This window comes from Atractosteus spatula, chromosome 22, assembly GCF_055471065.1.
Source record: "Atractosteus spatula isolate fAtrSpa1 chromosome 22, fAtrSpa1.hap1, whole genome shotgun sequence".
NCBI lineage: Eukaryota > Metazoa > Chordata > Actinopteri > Semionotiformes > Lepisosteidae > Atractosteus > Atractosteus spatula.
In genome coordinates this window covers 12,388,287-12,393,717 of record NC_142727.1, presented here as the reverse complement: position 1 = coordinate 12,393,717, position 5,431 = coordinate 12,388,287, and positions in this window count along the sequence as shown.

The following is a 5,431-nucleotide window of genomic DNA, read 5'->3' as shown; positions in this document are numbered from 1 at the left end:
GTGATGTTTGAGGGCTTTCACTTGTATGCACAGCTCTCTTTTGGTCCCACCAGAACATTACTATGGGTTTTAGGTCTGGACTTTGTATAACTCATCATACAAATATTAATTCTTCTACCCATTTCACCAGAATAAAAAAGAACATAAAACAGAACATATAAAGAACTATTCTTTTAACCAATTATGTATCCTTCAGAAAGCCATTATGAACACATATGACAAAGAAATTTTCACTGATGCATTAAAAATTGAAGTTTTTTTCAATGTAATAGTAAAACTGCATGACAGTAATAGCTGTATGCTGTTTTTCTACATCAACCATGTGCAGACCACCAAATTATTCCACTAATAATGTTATATCCTTACATCAGCCTGCTCACTTCAATTATAATTAAGGGCCTGCATTGCAAACATGCTGTAGTAGTTCTTATCAGGAATTCCTGAAATTTCTGTGTCTTGGGTGGAACTTTTGTGCCTGGTTCGATCCACCTCACTTCAACACAAGAAAGCTCTTCCCGAGGCTGAAAAAAGATAGAATTATAAATGGTTTAAACCACACTTACTGATTGTAGCCCATAATTATTTTGGAATGGAAGTCTGACAGAAAGGGTAGGGATGTAATGAAGGTTACAAGAAGCTGCGGTAGCCAGTTTATAAATGATGTTATTTATAAGCTCTATCAGGGTGAATCTCTTCTGAATCGCACTGTTTGAAGTACCCTATCAATGGCACACAGCCCTGGGCTTGGTTGATGCACAGCAGGGTTCAAAAGTACAGAAGGAAGAATGGTATGGTGCACCATACATCTGCAATGCCTGTGCTGTGACTGGGGTTTTAATCAGTTCCTGAGACAAAGACCTTGATTAAGTGTCTTTTTCAATTTAGACTACATTATAGGAATATTTCCTTCCCCGTTAGCGCTGTACATATGGCGAATGTTCTAGCCTTCTGCCCACACATCCCTCTGTTTGATATAGCAGATGTAGGCCATCTCTGCTTTACTCACTATCTCCCCCAGCTACTGTATACTCCACTGAGCTCTGCAAAACACAAAGCCATCAGGATTTGTTCAGGCCTTGCAGCCGTGCAAGGCCATGTGTTCAAAAAAGATTTGAGGCTATTTTTGTTGAGTGACATTGTTTTGTAGGGATAACCTCATTTTCACCACAACCTAACCATTAGAAAAACATAGATAAAACTTAAAATCCTTTTTAATTACCCCTTTTTGCATGTATAGATTTCCATCATACTTTAAAGCTGGTCAGCTTATATTGTAGGGCAGCAAGTCCTGTGTTTCTAAAAGTTTTGTTTTAGGAGTTTTTTATAGAGTGAAATGGTTTGGTTTGGAAAGGATTACTTCTGAGTCAACAAGCCACAGAATAACTTATTTTCTTTTATATATTGAAGTTTTAACAAATAACTTTAACTGTCATAAAATTATAACGCGAGATTCCCATTTCAAACACAGAATTGGAGCTAGTCTACAAGTATTGTTTACTTGGAAGAAAGAAAAAAATAAATACACTGTAAAAACAAATCATTGATTGATCCCTCAGTACTTTCAAGAAAGCTGTTTTCATGTAGCACTTTCTATTTGTTGTACATTTTATCTGACTTTTGAGTGACAAAATGTAGGATAATCTAGCCATCATTTTAAAGTTTCTCACTTTATTATTTCTCACTTTTCTTGCTTTAATCATGTTTTATCAGTGTTTTCCCCTGGAAGGTATCAGGAATTTGAGAGAAGAGGTGAAACAGATATTGGGCAAAGTGTAACAGCTCAGTTGGTACTCTATGCTGCCCCAACCCTCTGGAAATAGAAATACATATGCCTGTGTACTGGCTCATATCATCACTCATGTGCCTTTCCAGATTTTTTCCCTTCCCATGTCTTTTTCATTTCCTGTGCGGCAGGGAGATGCCCAAGAAACAGTGGATCAGAAGCAGAACTACCCATGTTACACTGGTGTCATAATTCACATCAACAAAACTGACGCCTGTTATCCGCTGAGATTACTGTAGATAGAGGATATGGAACTGAGAGGGGCAATATAACAAGTCTTGCTCAGCATGGGCCTGTTATGGTGATGTACCTTTCTGTGGCATTAAAGGATCTGCACATCCTGGATCACACAACTGATCACTTGACACTTCTCTCCTAGCGGATTGTCGTACGTTGGTCAGGAGGTCTCTGAGAGACGGCAGATCAAATCCCAGTCAGGGGACAAAAGCCCTAGACCACTGTTAGATTTTATTTGAAAATGGACATAGGAAATGTAGTCCTCTTTTTTCCCTGCACTATTCTATCCTGGACAAAACTTGTACAATGCACAGTAAATTAGATAAAGCATCAACTCAGAGGTAAGGTTCTTCAGGAAAGGAGGGAAATTTATGCTTCTAAAATATCCCATTATAAGTCTGTTAGGTTAGTATAATACAGTGATTAAGATGGGTCATGCTACATTAGTAGAGTGCACTTCCTTAACTGCAGGTATGGAAAAAAAGACAGCGGAAATGTAAAAAGTAATGTTCTATGACAAGCATTTACAGACAGTGCTAAGGTAGAAGAATTAACATTTCCACAATCTTTTTTGTTCTTGAGTTTTAACTTATGAAATATGTCTAATGAATGTCCAGAACGTCAGCAATAATGATTTCAGCTGTAAAAATTAAGTTTTGGGGCTGAAGGTTAGACTATTAATAATATATTAATAATAATATAACCTGTAAATGGAAATTACATTACTTGGTTTTCTACATTTTTATTTCTGTGGACACCTTTCAGGATTTTGACACATGGTTTTTAGAATCACAGAGGGTGTGGCATTGTTTTCTTCATTTATTGTCTAATATTTTCATTCTTGCAACCAGCACTGCACAGTGTACTGTACGGTATGATTTTTTCAGAATATGAGGGGAATATGTTTCCAGTGCGGTACAACAATAACAGCTAGTGATGTTACAGTGGTAATGATAGAATGTCTCTCATGGGCATTGATGTCATTGTACTCCAAAATGGCTTGCTTTGTTTTTCATATGGAGTGCTGAGGGAATTGTAAAATGTTTATTTTAAACAACATCACATTGTCCTTGCAAATGACAGCCTGTGCTTTATTCTGATTAATTCTGTCATTTTGCGCATTTCATTATTTTGGGGAGTAGATGTCTAAATTAACACAAGGATGGTACTATTAGGAGACAAGAGTGGTGTTTTTTTTTTCAATGGGCAGAAAATGAACAGTTGCGACAGCAATGGGCATGATTCCAAACTCCATGTTGGCAGGATCTGCAAAGCCATGGGAAAAGCACGTCACATTCATACCACAATGGAAAAAAAATGATGCAAGCTATGCGGAATAACCTGAAATGAAGTTTAATATTAAATGTAAATCAGAACTTGGAAAGAAAAAAAACACAAATGAGACATTTCAGAATTAAATTTGAAATAAACTTTTAACCCTTTAAATATTACATTATCGCTGTTAAATCTTGCAGTCACTGCAAATAGTAGAAATCTTATTGTGTGACTAAAAATGGCAAATAATTATGTGCACTTTTTTTTCTTATTTGATATCACAATGTTTTTAAAGGAATCTTTTTCACCGTTTACAAAACACAGAATGTAGATGAAATATAACTGACGTCAAAGTCAATGAGCATTAGAAATGTCCTTTTGAGCAGGTTAGCATAACAGGTCTGTACTACTGACTTGTAACTATAAATTGCCCAATTGATAGTGTCAAGAGTCATCAAACACTTGAGTGTACCAAACCTCTAATAAGGCAGAGCATACTTTTTTGTATGAGAATGCTGTCTTGATTTTTAACACATTTTATTACTTCTGCTGTTCTTTACTTTTCTCTGTTTTTTTTATTCTTTATTTCAAAGGAGGCTGGTGATACTCCTATAAGTATGTAAGAATAGAAAATAAATGGTAATACTGTCTAATTATACCCAGCAATTTAAAGAAAATCAGTGTAGAGCAAGATACAGGTGGAAAAGCAGAAGCTTGTGTTTGCATGCAAAATCAACAAAGCAGAGACAATCAATACGAAAGCAGCTGTACACTGTGAGATATTAGCTGTCTAAATGTCAATACAGAAATTCAGACCTTCTATACATTTGTAATCGGAGGCAGAAAGTGCTGTTGAAATAAGATTAAGCTTGTATTTTACTGCTGTTAAAACAGCCCAGAGAATATTTGCCGCAGAAAAAATGTATAAAACATTATCTTTTCTACACTTCAGTACTTCAATCTGGATGACACAAAATGAATGTGTGTGATACTAAATTGGAGTCAAACCATGTAGTGCTGAGTTGAGAGAATTCATTTCTGTGCATTGCTTTTTTCTTCTCTGTAATATCAGAAAAAAAGACCTGATTTTAATTGCTAATGGCTAATTGAGGAGCTAGATACAGCCGTTGAGAGAAAATAAACAAACAAGTTAAAAACTAATCTGACCGCATCAGTTCAAAGAGTGTAAATACCTTATGTGGAAAAACCAAAAATACTTAAAAATACTTATAAACCAACAACCTGTGGCGTCAAGAATAATTATGTGTTATTGATCTGGAACTCCAGATGATGTAAATGTGTTGAGAAATACCTTTTAAAGTTGGCATCCATGCAATAACTTCATCCAGAGCAGGTTATAAAGAGAAATATAGAATGAGTAAGAGGTTTACATGGCTTGAATGGAGCTGGGTCCAAGAGTGAACTGCGAAAGCAACATGTAGAAGTTAGTTCCACACTGAAAAGCAGGAAGCAAAAAAAACACAATGTTCTGGCTGTGGATCCTCTTACTTGTGTGGAAACAGTGGAACAACTTGGCATATTTGACTTTTTGCTGTTCTTTGCTTTTTTATCCATTTATTATTTCTGGCTTGAATATTAAAAGTTCAGGGTTAATGAAAATTATTTCAATACATTTACATTAAAGATTATATTATCTATTACGGTGAGTGGTCTCCAAACTGGGTTCTGGAGAGCTTTAATTCATCAAGTCTTTTAGGTCACCTGTTTCTAAAGATTGGGAACACATTTAAATGAGTGATGAACTAATCAAGTAATATGCTGAATTAAGAGATCTTTGGTCCTTGTGTTCTAGGATTTTGGCCCTGAATAATTTCCACAGTATATTACTGAATTTAACAGGTAACTTGCTTAGTCACTTAATGAAACTGTTCCAAACTTAAATTATAAACTTAAAGTATAAATTGGTGATTTAATATGGACCTCCTCCAAAAACAGGCTGATTGCAGGTTGGACACCTAATTGCCTTTATTTTACTCTTTTACTTTAAGTGAAAACTACTGAGGCTAGACTACCGTTGTCATTATACATATTGTATTGCTGTCATCAACTATTGTAGCCATTAGATGTTATATAGAAAGATATCACCTGTCACATGTTGCACACCATAATCCTCAT